This window comes from Lissotriton vulgaris, chromosome 6 (assembly GCF_964263255.1).
Source record: "Lissotriton vulgaris chromosome 6, aLisVul1.2, whole genome shotgun sequence".
In the NCBI taxonomy this organism is placed as follows: Eukaryota; Metazoa; Chordata; class Amphibia; order Caudata; family Salamandridae; genus Lissotriton; species Lissotriton vulgaris.
The window spans coordinates 1,304,237,976-1,304,265,389 of NC_141694.1; the positions used below are offsets into that span (position 1 = coordinate 1,304,237,976).

The window sequence follows — 27,414 nt, forward strand, 5'->3', positions numbered from 1 at the left end:
TGGCCAGCAGCACTCTACTTAAAGCCACGCATTTATTTAGATAAGGCGCTCGATAAGTGTTGGAGCATCCCACAGAATTTCACATACACAGTACAGAAACAAAGAAAACTGCGATTTGGACCAATGGATTGCGACATTATTACTATATATACACATATCTTGCCCAACCAGATCACCATTTTCACCCATTTTGAGAAACATTTCTATGTCATGTCTTTTAATTTGTTGAATAATGATATGTAAGATTACCAGCTGCAGGCCTCATTCCGAGTCCTGTTGTGATAACGATTTGGTTGCAAACTGGAGTTTGAGTTTAAATTGTGACTCTTAGCTTTGTGGTAATTACTGCACATCCACAATTTTGCCCAGATACATTTCACCAAGAAAAACCTGGCATAATTTGCCAGAGGAAAAATGGCTGAAAAGAAGGAAACATGGAAATTTGGTGCACAGATACGACATGCTCGGGGTCAATCTGGACAGCAAAACTTGGAATGATGCCATAATAATACACCTGGTAATTACAAATACTATAGATTGCGAGATTTTGCAAGGTGTGGTAAACTGGCAAACAGGTAATTAATCAACCCTATGTAGTCATGCTTTCAGTGCAGTGCACCTTTAGCCACAGCCTTTAAATATTAGGGCTGGCTGTCCAGCAGGACCAGAGAACTTGGTTTCAATGTTCACCCACCCTCAGGGCCCTTGTTTTAATTTTATCGCCAATTAATGTAATCCTGATCCAGCACTAGCTGGAAGTACAGTGACTTTTTATGTACCTGCAGATACTTGTTAATGTCTTCCATCTGTGTGATCAAAGTAGTTAAGTTGTTATACAAGGAGCAGCAAGTAAAGGGGTTAGACTATCATTAGACCCATATTTTCTGCAGGTCTAAATGTATTGTTTTAATTAACCCCATTGCTGCGGCTGATAGTTTTCCCCTGTGCTGGGCCCCAATGATAATGGGTGTGGTCGTGACGGAACCATTCCGTCATCAGCACAGCTCAACCGTGACTGATGACGGAATGGTTCCGTCACCAGCATCGAAGGGGTTAAAAGCATGGCCTCTCCTAATAAAAAGTCCAAGCCACAACAGGCCACCCCAGGATAGGTTCCAGTAGTAAATTGAGTATTGACAAAGGAATGGTGTGGGCTTCTGGCATCCTTTCTGACGCTATAATATAATCTAGTCTATTAACCCAGGACAACTATACAGCGGGTACCTAAGTCTATATCGCAGGTGTTTTTGACTCACATGTTCACACACCCGTAGGTAACATAGAATGCTTGAAATGGTCCCTAATGAAAGCAAGGAAAATAGACTACCCATGCACATTTGGGAAGTAAAAGACAGCCTTTGCAGGTCTTTAGTGGGCCTCTTATACCATTGGGATAGAGTGCCATTGAACGTAGTGCGCCATTGATCGCTATGTTGACCTCAGTTGGACTCCTGGATGCTGCGCTGTTATAAGATTGTCAGATCCCGAGTCAAATTTATATTACATTTTGGGTACGTTCCTCCTACAGCAAGGCTATTTAGTGTACTATGGCAGCCTCTTGTGGTCATTTGTTGTGGTGCAATAAGGCAACTATCTGCAATTGCCATAATGCTGCAACCCACATTGCCACACAGTCAACCCCAGAAAAGACCTCTGGGGCAAAATCTGTATACATCAAACCCTCTACACCTTTATACTGAAGCTGTAACAGAAAGATGTCAAGAGAAACACATTATATTCTTGTTCATTAGATTGTATTTGTGTCACAAATATTCCCACATGTTACTTTGCCTTCGAACCATCTTTGTATTCTAACTACTATTAATTAATTTGGTGCCCAAGAAAATGGGATTCATGAAAATATAGCTATTCCCCTCGTCTCAGCCAGATTTATTACTGCCTAAAGGCCTGATTTACAAATCATTTCAGGTGTGGAAGTCAGGTTTAGTTACAACAGGCCTGATTCACACAGACCATTCACTGATTTAGGACTGAGCTGTACCTGTAAATCGGAGCCGCTTGCGTTTTTGAGTTAACCCCAATTTTCATTGGGTGGGAGTGAAGGAAGATAGGGAGTGTTAAGCAAAACATTTACAGATGACAGAAGTAAGGATTTCTAAAGTTACTTTTCAAATATGTGTATTTTCTAATTTATAACGTTTTTGCTGTGCGTTCACGAAATAGACAAATTTAGGATGACGAAAACAGTTGTTGGTATCCTTTTAGTGATGCACTAACGACTGCTCCTTAAGGAGGTCTTTTTACAAATAGAGCCCATAAAAACAATATAGCATGTATGCCCTCATTATGAGTGTCCGATAAAAATCCCCATTATTTCTCTCCCCGGGATGTACCATTACCAGGGGTCCTGGTAATTTCAGAGCGGGGTTAATGAGGATTATGTGCTTTTGGGGAATAACATACAGGAATTGCACTTACCATGTCTATTTCCACATGTTTTGCCCCAGTAGTCTACTGTGAGGCGTTTCGTGTCTGCAGTAGGTGAAATCTTTGGGAAGAATACTACTTAGCAGCAGTGCTACTGGTGGGTTGTGTGATTAAACCACGCATGCGATTACCACACATGCCTTTACAATGCGGCGGTTACTACACAGTACCATTACCACATGTTACCTTTTCCATGCAGGATGTTACAACAAATATGCGTTTCCACGCATGAATGGTAAAAAGGCATATGCGCGATAAAGGTTACATGTGGTAACAGTACCCGCATTGTAACCACCGGTACCCACCATGGCCCCTCCCATGCCTTGAACCCAAAAAGTGCCCAAAGCCAGTCCTGAACTCTAAGACCGGCACCTGCCCCTGCTCCTCCCAAGCCTCCAGGTCCAAAGCCTCTTCCCTCCCCCTAAGCCATATATATCACTCCTTCCCTCCCCACCAGCCCTGAAAACCTTATCACCACCAGCCCTGAGCCCTAAAATCCATACCCCAGCCCTGAAAACTACTCGACCCAAGCCCAAGCCTGAAAACTCGCACCTGCCCTGAGCCCTAAAACCCAGCACCCCACCCTGAAAACTACCCTGACCCCATCCCTGACCAGAAAACTTGCACTGCCATATGCACTAAAACCAGTCGTCCAGGCCTAAAAACTACTCATGAAGCTGCGTCCCAACCCCTTTGACGTCCTGACAACTTTTACCTCAAACAACTCCCACCCCCGCCCTTTCGCTCAGAAGGCGGTTCTCTGGAGAGTCTATAGCGCTGACTACCTTTACACGCATATGCCTTTACAGCAAAAATTGTTGTAAAGGCATGCGTGGTAAGACATAGTCGTTGTAAAATCATGCATTGCAAAGGCTATGCATGGTAATGGTAGTCACGGTGTAAGGTGCGCGTTGTAAATGTAACGTGTAGTAACAGCCGCGTTATAAAGGCTGTTTCCCCTCATGGTGATCTCATCATTCCAATGGGCTAATGAACTCCCACTACATCTATTGTAATTAACCTGAAACTCATAATGTGGGCCCTAAAACCCAAAATAAGATTTCACATCACTATGGCAGTATCAGTGCAGTTTCACCTGCAGTAATGTCAATGATATGTAAGGATGTTCGGCCACGTTTGCAGATTTTACTCCCATTCTTACATTTAGGGAGAGGATTTGTTGAAGTGTTGTCGGACAGTGGAATGCTAAAGAGTTGAATACACACAGAGATGTATCTTTATGAGCATTTACAAACATTTGCAATGCCTGTTGCACACCAAACTACACTTTACCCCTCAATGATCTGGTTCCACAGTGGGGGAAGTGCACAGGGTACAAAATGGGGGCCATCTAAATAAAGTTATGGGCGCTAAATGACGGCAGGGAGAACAGGCGGGTTCAACACAGCAGTGGGGCTGCAGCATGTTGAGATCTGTTGGGACACATTAAAAATGTGTACAAGAATGACATTTGAATTCTTATGATAAGGCATATATAGGATTTAAAGTAAGAACTCACTTTATTCTGGGACGCTAAACAGATTGAAATTAATTTCTCTTCCCTATGTCTTAGTCCCCTTCTATTTTGTGTTTCTCTTTTAGCATTCTCTCTCTCTCTTCTCTCTCACTCTTTGCCTCTTCTGTCACTCTCTTTATCTATGTCTCTCTCACCCTATCATCAGTGCTAGTTCTGGCTAACCCTCTTTATTTCTCTCTAATTGTATTCTTCTTCCTCTTTCCTTTCACCCCGTTTGTATCTCTTCAACTGGGTTTCTTCTTCTCTAATGACTCTCATCTCTTTGGCTCTTTCTTTTTCTTTCTCCTATATATCTCTCACCCTGTCTTGCTCTTTATCCCTTCTATTTATTTTTTTCTTTCTCTCTCGCTCTCTACTAATATCCCAAATTCTCTGTCTCTCTTCTCTAACTCTCAACCTTTCTCTTCTCTCTCACTCGCTTTTTAGGTCTTGCCTGCAGGCAACGCGCATGTGCTGTTGCTAAAAAAAACCCTCAAAAAAGGGGTTAATAGCCATCTCAGTCTCATTACTTACCATTCGTTGGCATCCTTATCACTTTTCTTTGCTGCCTTCTAATTTGACAGAAAATGCAAGGCATCACTTACTTTTGTTTGTAAGCACGTGGACCAAGTAGAGATTAATTAATGTAATTCGCTGCTTGCGCTCTGATTGAGACACTGGTTCTTTTTTTTGGCATTTTTTATATAGCGCAAACTCGACCCAAAGGTATTACCGCTTCAGATGAGCACCAATTACATTCCACAATTTCACAGTCCTTATTTTATGAAGGAAAGGGAGATTATGCCAGAATCACAAGAAGTTGAGGCAACACCAAGACTGAAGGTTGATCAATGGTTCTGAGGGCAGAGGCTCTGCCAATAGCGCAACATCCTTCTTACCCCCATCATATAGTATCCTGCCGCCCTCAGTGCTATTAGCCATGCTACACAAAAAGAAAACATTGACAAAGCCAATAGATCTCGCGAAGGAAAGACCAATTGGTTTTGCCAAGGCTTGTTTCTATTTCTCGCTCTCTGTCTCTCTCAATGTCTCTGTCCACCTCCTCTTTTTTTCTCTGCCTCTCACTACCACCGTCATTCTTGCTCGCTTCCAACTCCTCTTCATCCTGGGTTTTACTACTTACAGGGTTGCAGAACTCCAGAACATAACTGATTTTCACGCTTTTTGATGTCATTCTCCTGTTCGAGTGTAGTCCGAAACATTGTGCTGACCAGTGAATAGGCAGAAAGTATTTACGCGTGCAACGGCAACCTCATTTTGTGCAATCTCTAGTTATAACCGCTTCTTTGCTCCAGGCCATAACAGGGTGGAGACTTTCCTGTATGCGCTCACCAAGCAAAATTCCTGCTCATTACTCTGTAAGGAGTGAAGAACTACATCTGAACACATAGTATTTTATTAATCTACGCCATAGGCACTGAGCCAGTGGGGCCATGTTGAAGACTCTTTAATATGGCCGCAGCGTTAGGGCTGAGAAGGATTAGCAGCCAAGCAACCAAGTATTCATGATACAAATGTGTGAATTTTTTCTGTCTTCAGTAGTAATAGGCTGTAATGTAGTCACGTGACACACAATGGCGGTGTTCTGTGGTCAGCAGTATGGCTAACTTTGCAATGGCTTGAAAGATGGCCTGAAGGTCACAATGTAAAGCATGTCAGTGACCTGTTTGTAGAATGCAACCGTCTAACTAGATTTTTTGGACCTGAAAGTGTTACTTAGCAACATGTTGCATGGTGCAATATAGTGTTATTTGAGCTAGCGTTGTTTGCAGAAAAGTTCATTTATTTACCTCTACAAAGAAAGAAGTTTGTGAGACAAAAAATACTTATGATCTGGCCTGGGAGAACAGGTGGCAAAATGTCTCCTCACGCAAGGTGGGAACCCCCTCGCAGGCATTCAAGTTCACCCCATTCTTCTTGGCCTTAACATGCTCCATCCCCACTTCCAACCATTCAGGGGACAACAGTTTGTGGTGCATAAAAGGCCGCAGTTTATTTTGAAACATGATCATACATTTGGCAACTTAATGGTTGGTCATTCGAACCCAATGTTTGAGTCTTACATCTTACACTTATCCATCCAAACATTGTTCAAATGGCTTTATCTCCATTTCTGGCTGACTGCACTGACCCTGCGTGACGGCCCCTTTTGCAGGTGTCTCTGGATTCAGTAGATTCTAGGGTTCCCTTGCTACCGACCTTGTGGGCGGCCGTAAGGGCTGCAAGTGCTGTTCCGCTTCCCTGGACCCTTGCTGACCACTGGCCTGCTCCCCATGTCCCTGTCATGTGGCATCCCAAGGACAAGGTCTGAGCACCTCATCTCTTCTGGCTGTCATTGTGTGCTGTCTGTCACCTGCTCCCCAGTGTCCCTGCCGTGCTGCTTCCCAAGGACACTGTTTGAGCAACTCTTCTACCCAGGTTACTCTTTCTTCTGGGTCCCTTTCTGTGCTGCCTCCGTCTCACCCTTCTCCACTGTCCTTTCGGCTGTGATAACTGTATTCCCTTGGTGTGGGTGGGTGGGTTCCTTGGCTATGGCCAAGAGGGGATCTCTGCCCTCGTTTTACCTACTTGGCCTCCACATCCTCATTCCTCTATTCCTTTAGGTGGTTCATGATTTCAAAAGGTGCGCCCAATATTTGTGCTTCTTTTTTTGCGGGCTTCCAGTATCCCCTCTGCCGGTGGGGGTTTTCTGTGGGGCCCTAATATGTCTGGCTTTGCCTCCCTGGCCCACGTCGTAATGTCGTTCCTCTATTCTGTTAATCAGCCAAACGCCACCAGACTAAGATTTCAAATAACTTAATTTGCCTATATCTTAAAAGTGTCAGGCAAACGTATTTTTTCTACAATTCTTTTTTTTATCGTTTTGTTTGTGTAATCAATAGACAGAACCTGCACGTTTTCACCCTTGAACAATGGGGACAGGGCACCAACATTTTCACAAATGAACACATAAGGAACTATACCGTCCCTCCTGAGGGTTATCTTTGCAAAAAATTTCCCCAAATATTTCAGTCAGCTATTTGTCAATGACTCTCTGTTTAGTAATCTCTTTATGCTGTACTATCTAGACTTTAATAAAAACAATTTGCCCAGTTAGTAGCTCTGCTGCCAAGCCTTTCAGAAGCTTATGAGTGATGGGTGTGACGCAGCAAAGGTTCATTTTTTATTTTTTTTGGAGCCCACGGCATGAATCACAACACGTTATGGTCAGATGGCTACATGTGGCGGTAATTGGTTTTGTTCCTGTGTATTTACTTGTTTTTATTGTTATTACTGTGGCATTGGGGTATGAAGGATATTTTTAAAGAGCACCTGCTTTTAACCTGAGGGAATTTGTATTTCTTCTGCGATTCCATACTTGTTGCAATACCACCACAAAGGCGCCATTTTGGTTCAGTTGTGCTTTATTTTAGGCATTTTAAGCAATTAAGTGGCCATGCCACGGACGCGCAGCGGCTACCTGTGCTAGTAATTGTTTTTGTTCCTGTGCATTTTAATTATTAGGTCTCGTGACCTATCAATGCGCATGCGCATTGATAGAGAAGCGAGACTATAGGGCTTTAAACAAACTTTAACTAGCTGGCGATTTAGTGCTGTGCCCGTGCGCTTTTAGGTCAATGCGCAAGCGCATTGACCTAAAATGCGCGTGCACAGCATCAAATCGCCAGCCATCTGTTGCCCAGCATGGTGCCACTCCACCCCCTGCCAGATCAAAGGCTTTCACGGCCGGCCGGCCGTGCTTTCAGTTTCACGGCCGCTCGGCCGGCCGTGTCTCCTTGTTATCAGTTCGGTTTTGACGGCTTTCCTGAACAGGAGATAATTGGGGCCTAAAATAATCACCCTCTCTCTGCAAGGTTAAGGCCGGATAAATACCGTCTCATATCAATATGCGGAAAGCAGTCTTTTTTCACTAGCATCTCACTTGACCTGCTGCTTTGGGAACGCTTCCAACAAAAGATCACAGTAGATTTCATTTGCTTCGGCACCATAGGAGTTAAAGTGTTCAAATAATTAACTTCACCAGACCCTGTGACTGGCCTGTGAATCATTACTCCACGCTTCCCCTTTTTAAACAGAAGCTAGCTCATATTAAAAAAGCAGTATGCAAAGATAGTATCATTTTGTAGTCTTACCAGTTGCAGAGCACTCTAAGTGACACTCATTAAACGTAATCCTGACGTATGCCGTTCGGAACGCTGGTGGAACAGTGCAGAGCTCCGTGCCCCTGACATCGGTGTGGAATTGTGGAGGTTGCTTCAAGGTAAACCCCCTAAAGAGTTTTACCGCGTGTTTACTTTGGGATTTCATATGATGGCATTGCAGAATGGCACGGTGACGTTTGACTCAAATTTATCAAATGGGCTTTTCCAAAGTTTTTGGTGCATTTTTGTGTTACACACCGTCTAGTGGAAATGTGCTAAATATTTCTTTTTAAAATCAGAGACAAATTCCAAACGTGTTTATAGGCGCCTGTCTGGTTTCCACAAGGTTTTTCTTCTACTGTCTCATAAAGTAAACAGTGCAGGTTCAGGCAGGTTTTAGACATCTCGCTTTATAAAGAGACGCAAGAATAGTATAGTATCTGCCGTGAGACATGTTTTAGTTGGCAGAATAGGGTCTTCAATTTTATATTTATATAACTGTTGGAACATGAACTGTTGGTCATACTGTTTGACCGTTGCCTCGTATTCATGCCAGATATTGCTTTTTCGTTTGACAGTAACAGTTATTAACCCCGTCTCCTTGGCTTTGAGTTGATGTAAATTATGACCTACAAATGATTTTTCTTTATCGGCATTTGAATATTTTATTTTACAATTTAAATAAGTATTCAATTCTTTTTTGGGCATAGGTAAATGTCTCAGCAGTGTGCCCTACAATCAATCGATTATTTTAGTCAATTTAAACAGATTGTTACAAACATATATCTAATATTTGATGAATCTGTCAGAGGCATTTCTATATTCAAATATGATTACCGAAGAACGTCTGTGCATGCAAAGTGACCAAAAGCAGAGAGTCCATCGAAACGTTGGGATTGTTCCAGGAAAAACATACACAAATATCTGTTTTGCGTAAATGTATTTTTTTTTTACAGTGGCTTATGCTTCGCATGTTTATGCCATGACAGAAATGAATCTATCTGAAGTATACAATCAAGCGACGATAAAGCTTTGCAATATAAATTTGCGAATTTTGGGGCATATTATCAAGACAGGTGATTAAATTATAGCCGCTTTATCGGCAGAAAACTGCTGGTAAAGCGGCGATAATTGGCTTGATAATATACTCTATGGAATTCCAATTGAAGCCCATGTTAGATGTCCTTCACATTTAACATGGGCTTCAATTGGACTTCCATAGAGCATATTATCAAGCCAATTATCGCCGCTTTAGCTGCAGTTTTTTGCCGATAAAGCAGCAATCATTTTATCGCCTGTCTTGATAATATGGCCCTTTGTTTTTTAGAACCAATGTAGCGCCAAAATAGCCCTTTGCAAACTCACATGTTCTTTATAACTACAGCCAATACATGTTTTATTATTACCATTTCTAATTTGTATTTTGTTGTAATTCTTTGCCACAAAGCTCCACAAGAGTTGGGAGGGTGGGAGATGAAAAACGAGGAGCTTTCTCGCCAGTACCCCATTACACTCCCTGGGTAATACCGATTCGGTCTGGCACAGTAGTTTTGGCCAAAGTGAGATTACAAGCCTTGTGGTACAACCATTGTTATTTGTAATATCAATACATCTAAGTCACGTAAATACAACACATATTGCATTACATATGCTATAGGTGTCACATTTGTGAAAGTTAAAACTATTGGCAGTGTAAATGACAAAGCTATTACTTTTGCTATTTTCAAAACCAACACATAAATAAAATATCCACCACCACATCCACCACCACATCCACCATCACCACCACATCCACCACCACCACCACATCCACCACCACATCCACCATCACCTCCACATCCACCATCACCTCCACATCCACCATGACATCCACCGCCACATCCACCACCACCACCACCACCGCCACATCCACCACCGCCACATCCACCACCACATCCACCATCACCATGACATCCACCACCACCACATCCACCATCACCTCCACATCCACCTCCACATCCACCATGACATCCACCACAACCACCACCCCATCCACCACCACCACCGCATCCACCACCACCACATCCACCGCCTCCACCACCACCGCATCCACTACCACATCCACCATCACATCCACCATCACCACTACATCCACCATCACATCCACCATCACCACTACATCCACCACCACCACCACATCCACCATCACCTCCACATCCACCATCACCTCCACATCCACCATGACATCCACAGCCACATCCACCACCACCACCACCACATCCACCACCGCCACATCCACCACCACATCCACCATCACCATCACATCCACCATCACATCCACCACCACCACATCCACCATCACCTCCACATCCACCATGACATCCACCACAACCACCACCCCATCCACCACCACCACCGCATCCACCGCATCCACCACCACCGCATCCACCACCACCGCATCCACCACCCCATCCACCATCACCACCACCACATCCACCATCACCACCACATCCACCATCACATCCACCACCACCACATCCACTATCACCTCAACATCCACCATGACATCCACCGCCACATCCACCACCACATCCACCACCACCACCACATCCACCACATCCACCACCACCACCACCGCATCCACCACCACCACCACACCCACCACCACTACATCCACCACCACATCCACTACAACCACCACCCCATCCACCACTACCACCACCACCGCATCCACCGCATCCACCACCACCACATCCACCGCATCCACCACCACATCCACCATCACCACCACATCCACCATCACCACCACATCCACCATCACCACCACATCCACCATCACATCCACCACCACCACCACATCCACCACTACATCCACCATCACCTCCAGATCCACCATCACCTCCACATCCACCATGACATCCACCGCCACATCCACCACCACCACCGCCACATCCACCACCGCCACATCCACCACCACATCCACCATCACCATGACATCCACCACCACCACATCCACCACCAAATCCACCATCACCTCCACATCCACCATGACATCCACCACCACCACCACCACCACCCCATCCACCACCACCACCGCATCCACCACCACCACATCCACTGCATCCACCACCACCGCATCCACTGCATCCACCACCACATCCACCATCACATCCACCATCACCACTACATCCACCACCACATCTACCACCACCACCACATCCACCACCACATCCACCATCACCTCCACATCCACCATCACCTCCACATCCACCATGACATCCACCGCCACATCCACCACCACCACCGCCACATCCACCACCACCACATCCACCACCGCCACATCCACCACCACATCCACCATCACCATCACATCCACCATCACATCCACCACCACCACATCCACCATCACCTCCACATCCACCATGACAACCACCACAACCACCACCCCATCCACCACCACCACCGCATCCACCACCACATCCACCATCACCACCACCACATCCACCATCACCACCACATCCACCATGACATCCACCACCACCACCACATCCACCATCACCTCAACATCCACCATGACATCCACCACCACATCCACCACCACATCCACCACCTCATCCACCACCACCACCACATCCACCACCACCACCACATCCACCACCACCACATCCACCACCACCACCACACCCACCACCACTACATCCACCACCACATCCACTACAACCACCACCCCATCCACCACTACCACCACCACCGCATCCACTGCATCCACCACCACCACATCCACTGCATCCACCACCACATCCACCATCACCACCACATCCACCATCACCACCACATCCACCATCACCACCACATCCACCATCACCACCACATCCACCACCACCACCACATCCACCACCACTTCCACAACCACATCCACTGCATCCACCACCACATCCACCACCACATCCACCACCACATCCACCACCTCATCCACCACCTCATCCACCACCACCACATCCACCACCACCACCACCACATCCACCACCACATCCACCACCGCATCCACCACCACCACATCCACCACACCCACCACCATCACTTCCACCACCACATCCACCACCACATCCACCACCTCCACTACCACCACATCCACCACCACATCCACCACCACCTCATCCACCACCACCACATCCACCACCACCACCACATCCACCACTGCATCCACCACCACATCCACCACCACATCCACCACCTCATCCACCACCTCATCCACCACCGCATCCACCACCACATCCACCACCACCACATCCACCACCACCACATCCACCACACCCACCACCATCACTTCCACCACCACATCCACCACCACTTTCACCACATCCACAACCACCACATCCACCACATCACCACCACATCCACCACCTCCACCACCACCACATCCATCACCACCACCACATCCACCACCACATCCACCCCGTCATCCACCACCATCACCACCACATCCACCATCACCACCACCACCACATCCACCACCACCATATCCCCCAGATCCACCACTACCACATCTATATGTGTGTGTGTGTGTGTGGCTCTGTGTGTGTGTAGGTGCAAATGCAATGTTCTTGTATTTTCGTCACAATAAAATACACTGAACATAATCTTCACCACATCCACAACCACCACATCACCACCACATCCACCACCTCCACTACCACCACATCCACCACCACATCCACCACCACATCCACCACCACTTCATCCACCACCACCACATCCACCACCACCACCGCATCCACCACCGCATCCACCACCACATCCACCACCACATCCACCACCACATCCACCACCACATCCACCACCTCATCCACCACCGCATCCACCACCGCATCCACCACCGCATCCACCACCACATCCACTACACCCACCACCATCACTTCCACCACCACATCCACCACCACTTTCACCACATCTTCACAAAAGTTATTTACAAACGTTTAAACTATTGCCATTATAAATTACAATAACTTTTATTTAAGTATTCATTATTTACAAAATTAAAAGCCATTGTTATTTGTAATATCAAGACATCTAAGTCACGTAAATCTAACACACATTGCTTTACAAATGCTATAGGTGTCACATTTGCAAAAGTTAAAACTATTGACATTGTAACTGACAAAGCTATTAATTTTGCTACTTTCAAAACCAACACATAAATAAAAAAAGTGTCATTTACAATACCAATAGCTCAAACTTTCCTAATGCGAGACCTATTGCATTTCCAATGCTTGTTTTTCTTATTATTACTGTGCCATTGGAGTATGGAGGGATATTTTTAAAGAGTACGTACTTTTAGGGAGGTATTTTTAAAGAGTAGCTTCGTTTAACGTGTATGTTTTTTTCTACACTCCCGTACTTTTGTCGATTCTACCACAGAGGCGCCATTTTGGTTCAGTCACTCTCAAGCGGTTGGTATCAAACTTTGTTTTAGGCATTTAAGTGGGGCCGAGCCGTGGAAGCGCATTGTACATGTGTCGGTAATTGCTTTTGTTCCTGTGTATCTAAGTAATTTCGTTCTTTTTTTTAAAGAGTACCTGCTTTTAACCTGAGGGAATAATAGTTTTTTCTCCAATTCCACAACAGAAGCTCCATTTTGGTTCACTCACTCTCTAGAGGTTAGAATCGTGCTTAATTTTAGGCATTAAAACGGGGCCATGCAATAGCTACAGGTGTCAGTAATTGGTTTTGTTCCTGTGTATTTTAATCATTTTTATACATATTACTGTGTCATTGGGGTATGGATGGATATTTTTAAAGAGTACCTACTTGTAGGTAGTTTTTTTAAAGAGTACCTGCTTTTATACTTAGAGAATCTTTGTTTTTCTACACTTCTGCACTTTTGCCGATTCCACCACAGAGGCTTCATTTTAGTTTAGTCACTCTCTAGGGGTTGGAATTGTGCTTCATTTTAGGCATTTGAGTGAGGCCATGTCGCGGATGCGCAGCGGTCGTGCTGCTGGCGTGCAAAGTCAAGCCTTTCTGCGCCCGTCCAGATCGTGTCCTGCGCCAGTCATGCTACTGGTGAGCCCAGCCAGTGCACTTCTCCACAGGTATATATTCAAGGGGGGATTTGCTTTATTTTCAAAGCTCAAAGTGTGATCAACAGTTTAACTTTAGCACCTACTTTTTTAACTGCCCCACATATAAGTGTCCTTCGTTTAAGTTCTGTTTTTGATAACTCTAACCAGAATCAGCATTGGGATTCTAACATCGCTGTTAAAGTTAACTCTCCTTTATGAATGGGTCTAAGGAGGATACCCTTTCGGTACCTCCTTTTCCGCTTGTCTCATAAACTGTAGATATTTACGCAAACATGCCTTAGATATTTTTAACTTACTTTTAGAGGACAAACCGGACCTTTTTTTCCTTACGGAGACTTGTTTAAAGGAGATTTCCTCAGCAGAAATTATACTAGCTATCCTCCCAGGGTTTCAACTCCAGCATATCAATCAGTGGGAGAAAAATGGCGGCGGTGTTGCAGCACCGATTCACTTTTTCTTGTTCAATTTCTAAATTGTCAAATATAGCAAATATTGGGGGATGTTCCGTCACAATTGTCTTGGCACCTTTTAATTCTTTATCAGGGTCCCTAATTTATAGACCATCAGACTGTCCAACTAATTCCCTCTATCGATTTATGGACTTGCTAGGTCAGCTGTTGAATTTCTACTCTAATTTTATAGTGTATGGGGATTTTAATTTACATGTAAATGATTTAAATAGTAAGGTCACTAAACAGTTTGTGAATGCTTTAGAAGCATTTCATCTAGAACAATTAGTGAGTGGCCCTACACATTAGACAGACCATAAGCTGGATCTCATTTTTCAAATTTTTTGAATGTTCAGGTTAAATCTGACTTAAAGATACTTTGGTCTGACCCTTCTCTGATATATTTTTATACCACAACCCTGACCGATAGTCGGCAGGATGTATTACATAGAACCTCAAGAGCATGGCACAAAATTTTTGAACCTCTCATAGTTGAGTTTCTCCAATCCACCCCTATCAATGTATCTGGCCATTTAGATATGGATGTTGCTAGGTATAATGCTTGATTACCTGAGGCTTTAGATCGTATTTCCCCCAAAAAACACTTCTCTCTAGGAGTGCTAAGCCATCTGCTTCATGGTTCTCGTCTGCCTTAAAGGAAGAAAAGTATCAATGCAAACTCCTGGAATGAAAATGGAGGACATTTTATGACAGGGATGGTAAAATTGACTATAAAACCGCCCTTAAAAAGTTTGGTACATCCATTCATAGGGTCAATAAGGATTACATTTCCTCCACTATTGCCTCCTCAACTGATATGCCTTGTGCACTTTTTAAGATTGTAAGTACTTTTCTCTCTCTCACTGCCTCAAGGAATAAACGTACCCCGTCTGCAAGTTTATGTGAGGACCATTCAGATTTCTTTTTTAAGTAAATCCAAATAATATATGATATTCACCCAGCTAAAATATTGATTGAAAGATGACTTCAGTTTACCATCTGGCCTTCTACTAACTGCTTTTAACTATATATCTTTAGAGAATTCCACTGCCGAATTAGTTAAATGTAAATCGGGATCCCCTTTAAACCAATGCCCTCCTGACAGCTTAAAGCTTGCTTCCACTCTTGTGAATCCCATCCTGAATAAATTGATGAATACTTCTCTCAAGCTTGCTCTTGTTCTGAGAAGTTGAAAGCAGGCTCTTTAGCTCTCTTTATTAAAGAAACCTAATGCTGACCCTAATATTGTAAGCACTTTCAGACCCATCTCACTCCTACCTTCAGTGGTGAAAATTTTGGGGAAGCTAGTTAATAGAAAGCTCTCCCACTTTTGGGAATCCAATCACCTCCTTATGATTCACAATATGGATTTCATTTAGGATTGAGCACTTGAGGTTACTGAGTTTATTTAGGGGAATCTCAATCATAACTCCTCGGCGATGGTTGTTTTACTTGAGTTGTCTCTGTGTTTGGCATGGTCTCTCACTCAATCCCTCTAAATAGGCTTAGAAGAATTAAATCCAAGGGCAAGCCTTGGCCTGGCTTAAATCCTTTCTTAAAGTTAGGATGTAGGCTGTGTTCTTTCGTTTTATGCTTCCACCTACAAATCACTTGTGTACGGGGTTCTTCAGGGCTCTGCTCTGAGCTCCACCATCTTCAACGTTTATTTGGTGCCATTGGTGAGTCTTGTTGAAGTATGGGGCCTGCATGTCATTTCATATGACATGCAACTCTTTCTGTCTTTTCAGGAGAGTGATGTGGAAGGCCTGAGCTCCTTTAAATAGTGTCTTAAGTCAGTTGTAGAGTGGATGAACAGTAATTGTCTCAAGCTGAATTACGATAAAACAGAGATTCTGTTTTTTTGGAACTAAACTCTCTCCCCTCATTCTTGCAACATGTTTCACCCGAGCTTGTGTCCCTTACTACACCCACTCTGACCAAATGAAAGTTGGGTATCAAATTTGATTTTAAACTCTCCCTTTTGAACCCCAAATCAATTCAATTTCTGCTAGTTATTTTGCTATACTCAAATCTTTAAAGAGGATGCTAGAGAACACCCATATGATAATTAGTCACTGTTTGGTGACCTCTAAAATGTATTATGCAAACCGCCCATACCTAAACTTGCCAGCGTGCTTGATTGAGCACTTTCAGATTAACAAAAACGCTGCTGCCCGTCTGATTTTGAAAATTCCTGCGCGCTTATCAGTGACTCCTTATTTACAACAACTACATTTGTTGCTTGTAAGTTAACAGATTCAATTTAAGGCTCTAGCCTTTACCCTTAGAGCATTTGTGCAAAAAGTACCTCTCTATTTAAGAACAAGATTCAAAGCTTATCATCAGGCAAGATCCCTGAGATCGAATAAGCTAAAACTGCTTCAAACTCCCCTGATCGGCAAAGCTAGGAGATATGAGATATCTCACTTCTAAGCTCTGGAACTCTCTTCCTCCTAGTCTTCCTCTTGTCCCTTCTGAAAGTATTTTTAGAAAACACTCGAAGACTTTGTTTTGTAATTCCTGCCTGAGTGATTTCTGATCTTGGGTTTGGGTTCCTGGTTCTTTTAGTACTGGTCACACATACTGTGAACCCCGGGACGCTTCTTCGGAAGCAGCTGTGAGCTTTATAAATGGTATTGCATTGCATTGTATTTTATATTTCAAGGCCAATATATTCATGAGCCAGTTTCAGTCTACCTAAGCCACTACCTTTAATTTAAAACAATGACCCAATCTTAGGTTGGTGTGACATAACTTTGAGAGCACATACCACGGTCATGGAAGAAAGGGCCATGGATGGACAAGAGGTTGGACAAGATGGTTAAAGATAGACGTTACTGTTGAGTCTCAGTCAAACTTACTGGGTGGGATACTGTAAGGAGGGAGATTTCGTCTTATCTGCGGGAGGGCTTTTAGAATGTGACACAGTGTTGCTGCTGTGGAGGTGTAAAACTCCTGTGTACTGCGGAAGGGCCTCTTGTGAAATTGAAATATTTGGCCCCATATTTTTGAAAATTTGTTTCTGGGGAAATATACCTCTCCCTACCTCCGCAGCACCTGCAAATGGCTCTCTATCCTTGTTTGGTGCAATGTAAGGAGAGCTTTATAACACTTTACAATGAGAGTTTAGGTTACTAATCTGGCTCTGCTTGGCATTTGCTGTCCTACAATGTGTCACAATCTCTCTCTCTCCCTCTCTGTTTCTCTCTCTCTCTCTCTCTCTGCTGACTCAATATACAGCTCAATAAATAAGACACAACCACCCAATAAAAGAACACAACTCAACACAATTCAGACAACATATCACAAGATGGTACAGACACCGATCTTCAATGAAAAATTTGGAACAGCTTTGGTAAGTCACCCAGGAAATCCAAGAACGATATAATTACCACTGACAGAATATCTTCTATGAAAATACCACTAACACACTAACATAAAATAACCTAACACAGGATAACAAAACCTAAATGAATGTTGAAAATTTCACTCGTTTGCAAGACTGGAGACATTTAAGCCTACATTTTTTTGTTCTATTGACCTGAATTTGGTATTTCCGAGCCGTTTTAATGGGCCAAATTTCCAAATAATTCATGCAACGTAGTCCTTCCATTCACTGCCAGATACGGAATCTAGACTTCCTTTTTAATTTAATGATTTACTTTCAGCTCCATTATATGTATGTGCTATTCACAAATTGTAATATAGAGCTTTTAAAATATGTAGCATGTTTAATGTCATCCACAAAGCAGAAAGAAGCGACTGGATGTGAGGTAAGAGGGATAATGTGTGAGGAAATAAGAGAAAATCGCGACAACGTGGACTGCAGCACTATGCACGGACGGGCAATATTTTATTTTATTTTATTTTATATGTTTTTATAAAGCGCGGACTTTACCCGAAGGTGTCAGAGCGCTTCACAATAGGAACAGAACTGATACATGAGGAGAACATTACAAGTGAACAAATTACAAAAGCAAACGTTAAGTTACTTGAAGCAAAAATTACAATTGTGAGCAAACAAAATGCACGAGGTAGCAAACGGTGCATTACAGGAGTAAAAAGTGACCTGTGCAGGTTACAAAACCGTACAAAGTACAAGAAGAGGTATAATACTGCAGTAAATGGCAGACCACTCCCATTGCATCAGTATAGAAGGACACTTCCAGTCGTGAACAGCGAGAAAGGACAACCATGCATCAAATAAAGATATGTAGACTTTGGAGGGGCAAGCAGTGCCACACCACTTGTAACTGAAATCTATAGGGCTGGGTAAAAAACTGAAGAGACAGTAACAATGCCATAGACAAAATATAAATATGCAAACATAACAGAAAAGGATCCACGACCATGAAATGAAGACAGTCGCAAATTGTACTAAAACACAAAGCAAACCATATAAGAAAGCTACACAATAGCACCTATCGTTCACGCCACACTTTTCATAAACAATAATAAAAGATGGACATCTTGTAATGCTAAACAAAAAGAGTGTATTTTTCATTAAGAGCAGCAAAGAAAGTGGACTAGTTTTATTTCATAGTTCATCCTGAGACTTTTCTGCATTGGATTACCTTTACGATATAGGGCCATATGTATGAACATATTTTCCCATAGACACAGAATGGGTAAAATCCTTTGATACATCTGGCCCATAATGTTTTAGTTCCATGGTGCATTAGGGGAGGTGTAGTTTGTTATATATTTTGTCTGCTTTATAATGAGTACAGAAAGCTCAAGCCGACATTTACTGGTATTGAGATAAATGCAAGTGACCTGCCACGAAAACCTGGGGCTACGTTCCATACTATATTTAAAAGGTTTAGTTTAGCAACTGTCTGTACAAAAACATCCTCAACATTCTTATGTTTGTTGGAAAACGTACCCATTCATTAACACAGCAGGTACTCATCTCTGTCACAGAGGATCACTGTCCCAAATGTGTGACAATTCATTGAGGTTTGTGCCTCGCCTTTTTGCAATAGACAAAGCTCTGGCTCACTTTCCCCTGCATTATTCACACCTGTTAGTTCGGGGAGTCAGTCGTTCCTTCAATGTTTAAGGCACAAGATTCATACTGCAGCGTGAATAATGCTAGATGTAGTAGAGACTTAGCACTCTACAATCTACGTGTTTCAAAGATAAACAGCAAAGGCCATGTGTTTTTTTACAATGCCATCTACAAAGCCACTGGGTCAACAACAACATTTTTGTTAAAACTGAAGACTCGATCAAGATAAAGCCTTTACCTAATTTCTCTTTTATCGTTAGATTTACAGGTAATTTCTGTTCAGAATCATTTAATCACTTCCTTTTAAACGGCGGAAGAGAAGCACGTGATTCTTAGCTTACAATGGTCATATGCATTCAAGCATCGAATATGCTTTGAACGTCTTCACTCTGCCAGATACGTATGAGAAATGACTTGCATAAGAGTTTAAATATGATTTATGGCATTCATTTTTATTGATGCATACAGAAACATGTAACCAATGTGATGTAAATTTCCTAAAACTAAGATGCTGATTTAGTAATTTTGTTTGTTTTGGAAGAGTCAGGGTGAATGTTAATTTTGCTCCTTGATTAAGTCCTAAAATCCCGAAAAGCGTATAGACTAAAATGTTATTTAATAATAGGAAATTACTGAAGGAGAAAGAAGGTGGTGGCAGCACCCTAGAAAACCCCCAAAATATGTCTAAATTGATTGCTTACACCTCTTCTTTTTTTCCACCATGTTGCCTATGGTAAGCAGCCGCGGCCCGTGCAGGTAAGAGCGGTGGGGCGATGGGGTCGGGTTGGGGGGGATTCGACAGACGGCCACAAGATAAAATTAAATAAATAATTAATTTTCTCTCGCCGTCAGTCGAACCCCCTTACCCCCAGCGCCCCCCAACCCCCCCCCCCGCCCTGACTCGGCTCCACCGCTCTTACCTGCACGGGCCGAAGCTGATGGTAAGATATGACATATCAAAAAATATGTAGTCATCTTTCTTCCCGTGATTTGATAAATATATTTTCTCACTGAATCCTAATTTGAATTAGATATGAGACAAAGTCCTGTGCACACGTATATAAAGCAGTTAGGTTTTGTTGTCAAAACCAAATGTATTAACTGTTCATAGAAAAAGTAATGGAGGTCGACTTCCAGGGTTTCATGTGGCATAAATTGTATTTCAATTAGATCAGTATAGAAGAAACAAACCAGCCGACACGTGTTTCGTCACACCGTGCAACAGTGTGACTCTTCAAGGCTGTAGGTTTGATTGATGTAACGAAAATCGCGGTGCCGGTGTTAATTCCAACCCGGTCGCGGTTTAAATGAGAGTTCAAAGGGTAATGCAGGGTAACGGTATCCTGAATCCCTGATGTCTCTGGTGTGGAGGCACGGAGGATCATGTGATGCTTTCACGATACACAGCTACAGGAGCTCAGGTCTCCTCCAAGCGATCAGACGCACCCGTCCTTTCGGCCTCCGTGTCTCCATACCAGACATCAGGGATTCCGGATACAAGCAATTCCGCATGTTCGCTGAATTGCTGCGTGTTCGTGGAGATTTTTTACTGTTTCGCTGAGATTTGAGCAACGCGATTACACAAATTCCACCCACCCCTAATCCAAACCCTTCACAGTGACTCACCTAATTTGAATTAGGTGAACACAGCTCTACTCTTTATGTTAGATGTAGGTTTTGTACATAGCACTATTACCAATTACCTGGTTTCTTAGCGCTTTCAATCAGAGTTCGCCAACCGTGTGGGTTTGCCTACTTGGCTGCGGGCTCAGGGTGGGGGAGACTAATGGGGATGAGTCTGCGGCATGGCGTACAACTATTAATGCGGTGTAAAATGATCATTGTCTTTCCACATGGCCAGTATCCGTTGGGGACAAGTTAGGGAGGGTCTTTTGACCTTCCATCCAAACCTGTGTGAAGTTTGTATGTGCCTTAGTTGTCTTTGGTGGTTATGTGCCCATAGTGGTGCAGACTTACTGACCCTCCAGCTGTGGAGGAGTGGCCCAGTGTTTATGTAGAATCCTATGTAGAGTCAACAACCCAGAGCGTTTCAGAGGTGTAGGTTATGGTTCCCATATTAGCCGCAGTATCCATTATGCTGGATAGGGTCTGCACGCATTCTTCCAGCCAGCTCTGTTGTTCACATGATAGCTGGAGCGGCAGTTGGCACACTTGAAGCAGGGGTCAGCACTAGTAGGCTCCTGATAAAAGTCAGTTTGCCAAAACAAAACCTTCTTTAGTATACAGACGTTGTACGTCAGACAAGGACATTGCAGGAAGTCTGGCTTACTTCCTGTCTCATAACCTTCAGCCTCAGACATTAACTTCAACATGCAGGCATGACCTTGGCCATCCTTACAGAAAAAGAGTTAGGTTTTTTCATTCAGGCAGGTTCATGTCATCCTCAGTTTTAAATAGAAAGATTCTCTGTAGCTGGCGGTGATCCTGGCATACTTTTGACAAACACAGAGCACTGTTTCACTGTTGTGGCAATATTGCTAAAAGCCCTGCCTTTCATAGATTGTCGGGGTACAGTAAATTGGGAGGCGGGCTGGAATAACAGGTTGTGATAGTAGATACCTTGCCATATGTAGAGGTTTTTGAAGTTGACAGTGCCAGTATTCATATGACATCAGCATCTGTTATGTACAAGCACTTGGAAATGGAAAGTGCAACATTTAGTACTATATCAATGAGTGATTGTTGTTATCATTATTATTGTTGTTGTTATAACCTTCAAATGTTAAACAATTAAAAATTCGTACCCCCACAAAAGCAGGCACTGACAACTGGTCTACCTGAGGGTATACTGTTGCCATAGATGGTATTTTTGTTTACTCTATCATCTTTTCCTTCCCCATATTAGTCAGAAATACCTGAAGCGAAAGGAAATACTTACCATGAAAGAGTGTGTTAACATGTTTCCAAATCACACAAATAAACAGCAAACCAGTACGAACAATGGCATAATGGTAGGACTCAGCATCACAATCCATCGGCTGCTGAAGATTGTCCCCAAGACTAAGAAGGTTTAAATCACTCATTTGATTCCATTGTTTGTTGTCATCTTAAGTGTAAGGGGCATCTGGCATGACGCGTCCAAGCTTTGGTGGCCCCATCAGGGGACTCCAACCAGTAGCTCGTAAGCTACTGTAGCTCTCCAGCTACCTCTGAGTAGCTCACCTGCGTGCCGCCCAGCTTATTGAATTAGAACGTTTTTGCTTTGTTGAAATATTATACAAATTTAAAAAAAAATGAAATTATACAGTACTAATAATATTAGTCTGTCATGTCATTTCATTGAGCATAAGTAGCTCTCTGTACATAAAATGTTGGAGACCCCTGCAAGTTGTTCCGACTCCTAGGCTAGGCTACTGTGAGGTGGTTATGGCTTGGAAGGCCAGATCTGCATGCCCCTGTCATTATACCTGAACTCAGTGGCTGGGTTACTATCGTACACCTTGAAGTTATATTACCTTGACGCCAGGTCAAGTACATTGAACTGGTACCTTACAATTTTGAAGAAACATTAACAAAAACTTTTGTATTTAGCATTCACTGAAAATGTTGCTTCAGAAGTTCAGAGAAAATGCTGGCTCAGGAATGGAGCAAAATTGTTCAGCTCTAGTACAAAGGGGCATATTTACAATAACTGGCACATCCCAGCAAATCAGCAGGGATGCACCAGTTATTGTGCGTCACAGTTCCGCCATTATGGATGCGCCACATTTACAATGCGGCGCACCATGGGGCAAAAACGACAGAGATGCGTGACGCATCTGTGCCGTAAAAGTGACGTGTTAAAAGTGGAGTTGCGTCGCAAGCGCGACGCAGCTCCAGCAATGCTCTGGGGGCCCTATCTGGTTAATGCTGCATCAATCCTTACGCCTGCTTCAGGCAGGTGCAGGGTTTAGACGCAGCATTGGCCTAAAAGTGACTGAGTGAATTCTTGTAGATTTCACTCAGCCACATTTAGGAGGCGTTCCTGCGCCGGAACCCCCCCCTGCGTCGAAACGCCTCTTTATGGCGCAGGGCTTTACAGCGTGACACATCTCCCAGATACATCACGTTGTAAGTACCCCTGCACCATGGAGCAGGATTTGCGCCGCCGCTGCGTCACAAAAGTGACGCAACGGCGGCGTAAATGAGGCGCAAGGGGCTGGTAAATCTGCCCCAAAGTGTTTTGGCATTGTTCCAGTGTACGTGATGTTTACACACTGTGTGAAAATTCCTTGGCTGGTACTGTGATGGTAAGCCAGCAGAAGCCCTAAGGTTTTTTTTTTACTTAATTTTAAACATCTCCAGAATTTGAAGATTTGTGCATGTTGAGTGCTACTGGGCTTCATTTTGGTGTTATGAATATGACATATTATCTCCACATAATATACATATTGGGGCTGAGTCTAGAAAAAAGCTGACTCTTATTTTATTATAAACAGCACGCCATAAGTGTTACAATAGTAAATAATACATGATCTTCAATGGAAGAACTGATGTGCATCTTTGATATATCAGTGGCAGACTTGAAAAATAGTGCGGGCATCCAGCGTAGAGGTTTATCACTAAATGTTACCACTCATGAGCAAATGCATGGCCAACAGATATTCAGGCAAGAAGACTTTGCATTGTGTTTACTTTACTGTTGTAACTAAAACTCACTGCAGTGTTGTCGTGGGATTTACAAGCCAATGCATATTACAATTTGCATTGGATTATAACCGAAAGTAATGCAAAGCTTTGTGTTACTTTGCGTCAAAGGGGCATTCCATGAGTGGAACATGGGCATTTCCATGCAGACACCCATAGGTTCTGATGCAAATCCTTATCTACAAAGAATTGTAAACATGGATGTGCCCTAAAATCATAGTAGAAATGGCTCTTTTTGTGCTCTCGCCCGTTCATGCAATGCAACACTCAAACTTTCCTTGCTGTGTTGTGTTGCGTGACCTGTACACAAATTCGGCCCTGAGCTTCATTAAAACTTGTGCAATGTTTTGAGCACCTTTGGCCCAGTCAGTAGGGTGTGGTACCAGAATACTGTTGTCAAAATATTGTCTGACATGAACATTGTGTCCCATATCATTTACAAGAGTCACGCTATTGAAATTAATATTAGAAAATCTACAACAAATGCAGCAATATTTTTGCAAACGATATTTCAGACACAAAGCACGTAGGTAGGACCTCGTAAGCTAAGCAGTAGTCTGCATTATGAGACCAGTTGGCAAAAGCCCTCTCATCTTTTTAATTTATTAGCCAAATTAAGCTTCATCTTATATTAGCAAGGTGGACCTGATGCTTGTGAATCTTTCAGAATTTCTCCTTACCAGCTTGGCAGTGGTCCTAAAGCTTAAAGCTACAGCTTATCAACCTCAATTTCAGTCTTATTAAGACTGAATGAGTTACAAAAGCTCTCCCGGTCAGGTGTTCACTCCCATTTAGAACACCACAAGCTTTTTCAGGTGTTCCTCTATGCACTATGTGAGTGTTGTTGCATAGTGCTAATGGAATGGACAAAGAACTTAGGAATCCTCCATGAAAACATTCAGATGGTCTGTGGTCTAGTTGCTAGAGCAGCAGACTCTGGAACTTTGGGTTACCAGGTGAAAATCATGGCTTTGGATCAACATCCTGTGATTTTGGCCACATCACTTTGGGCCTGATATAGAGTTTGACGAATGACTTACTCTGTCTCAAACATGATGAAAATCCTGTCTGCCTTATTACAAGAGCATTGTATCCTAACTTTCATATATTTTGTAAGCAATCAAAATAGTATTCTGGTAGGAGAGCATAGTTGACACTGGTATACACCACAGTGATGTTAATAAAGATGCTAAACAAAATATATCTCAATCAAAGGAGCTAAACCTGTATTTCTTCCATATGCTCCAAACTGAAAAAAGTCCCACTCGGTCACTGACTGGAGGAGGGAGGCTTGTTTTATTGCTTTTAAGAAGGACATCCAATTTAGGTGATGGGCTGGGTGGATAAAAGGAAGAGAAGTTGGGGGTCTGGAAATGTATGTATGTGTGGAGTAACATAGGGTAGTGATGAGTAGCTAGTGAATTTGAAGATCTGCTGATTATTTACTCCGATCGCAATGCCTTCCTATACACTTTGAATGGTAAGGGTGACATACAACAAAGCATCCCAGTCAATAATAACAGTGTCCTTGTTAGCATCTACGGGTACAGTGCCAAAATAAAGAAAAGTGCAATGTGTTGAAAAGGAACACTTCACACATCATTCAAATAAACAGCAAATCCAACCCATATGTTAGAAAGTCAATGCCAATTGACTCCAAACTCCAAACAGAGAGAACTTTGGCAAATGAAAATAGCAGTGTAACAACAATGTTTAGACAAGTCAGCAAAAGAGAGTTGAATAACTCTTGCCACTGGCCTGACCAGTATTAGAATCAGATCACAACATAAGGTAAACAGGCTTAGAAGCCTTGCAAGTTGAAGACAAAATGTGGCAGCATTCTGAAAAAAACAATAACCACACATGCAGTTCTGTATGTGCCCACTAAATTGCCACACTCCACAAAGAAAAATAATGACACATAAACCTTGAAAATATAAATAATCAAGTGATACTATAAAACTTGGCAGGCGAACATATACTGTGAACTCAAATAAAATAACCAGTAATACCACTAGAGCATTATGTCCCAATCTCATTATCTTCCCTGATGATAGAGTAAATATATATAGTGTAACCACAATCACACATAATGACACAAGAAGGCACCCTGTGTCATATCAAAACAACAACTCAATAGACTTTAGCAACTACTGTCCTCGCATTCCAGAACCTTACCAACAATTCAACTAGTACGAAATCCAGATGAGTGTAGAGTCCGTACAGTACCAACATATCACACCATGCTTATAGAAAACCCCAAATCTATAGCCTAGTGGTCCACCATTAGCACAGAGATAGAAATCGTGAGAAGGCTGTATCCTCACCTCACCACAAATTGTTATAGCGATTTACGACACATCATAGAAAAGAAAAAAAGAAATACTCCCCAATCCACGCTAAGAGGAAAGCACATGCATATGGTGCAATGTGAACACCATACAAATCATAACGCATAAACAACGGTGTAGGTGATGCCCTCCCTGAAGTTTCCTCATCAACAATCACATTGAGACAAGTGCTGACCAAGCACAACTCAATGAAAACCCAACACAATCCGAACCCAAATCCTAAAGTGAACTTACCCGCTACTGCCCACACTGCTTCTACAAAAACTTGACACCGGCCTAACAAAGTACAACAACAGAGCAAACTATGAGCCAGAACAGCTGTAAATGTATCACAGGTAAATGAGTATTTCACATTTGACATTTGTACAACTGTGATACAAGGAACAGCAAACACAGGTGTGGTGGGTGGTTGGTGCTCTTCCCTGACCTAAATCATTGCATAAGCCACCTTCTGTTCTGGGGTAAAAGTCCTAGAGGGGACTAATAGTCTCATAACAAGTTGGGTGCGAGGGCAGCTTCTCTAAGCATTGCCTCACTGGTTAAAATGCCCCAGAAACGAAAAATATAATGGTAATAAAGTTGGTTTATTACCATTTTATTTTTCAATATAACCCTGTTCTGACACTTGTGTGGGGCTGCTGCAGTATGTGCTGCCTCGGCACTTTTCAAAGTGTGCATGTCTTGTTGGCCGGCCATCTTGCTGCGGCCGGCCAGACATGCTCACTTTAAAACCTCTAATCCAGCTGTCTTAAGACAGCTGGGTTAGA

General features: G+C 43.1%; 1 protein-coding gene across 3 annotated transcripts in view; it reads right to left on the bottom strand.

Moving 5' to 3' along the window:
• The window catches only part of PDE7B (phosphodiesterase 7B), a 1,067,027-nt gene that overhangs the window by 243,430 nt on the left and 796,183 nt on the right, over positions 1-27,414 (bottom strand). The gene's annotated exons all lie outside the window — the stretch shown is intronic.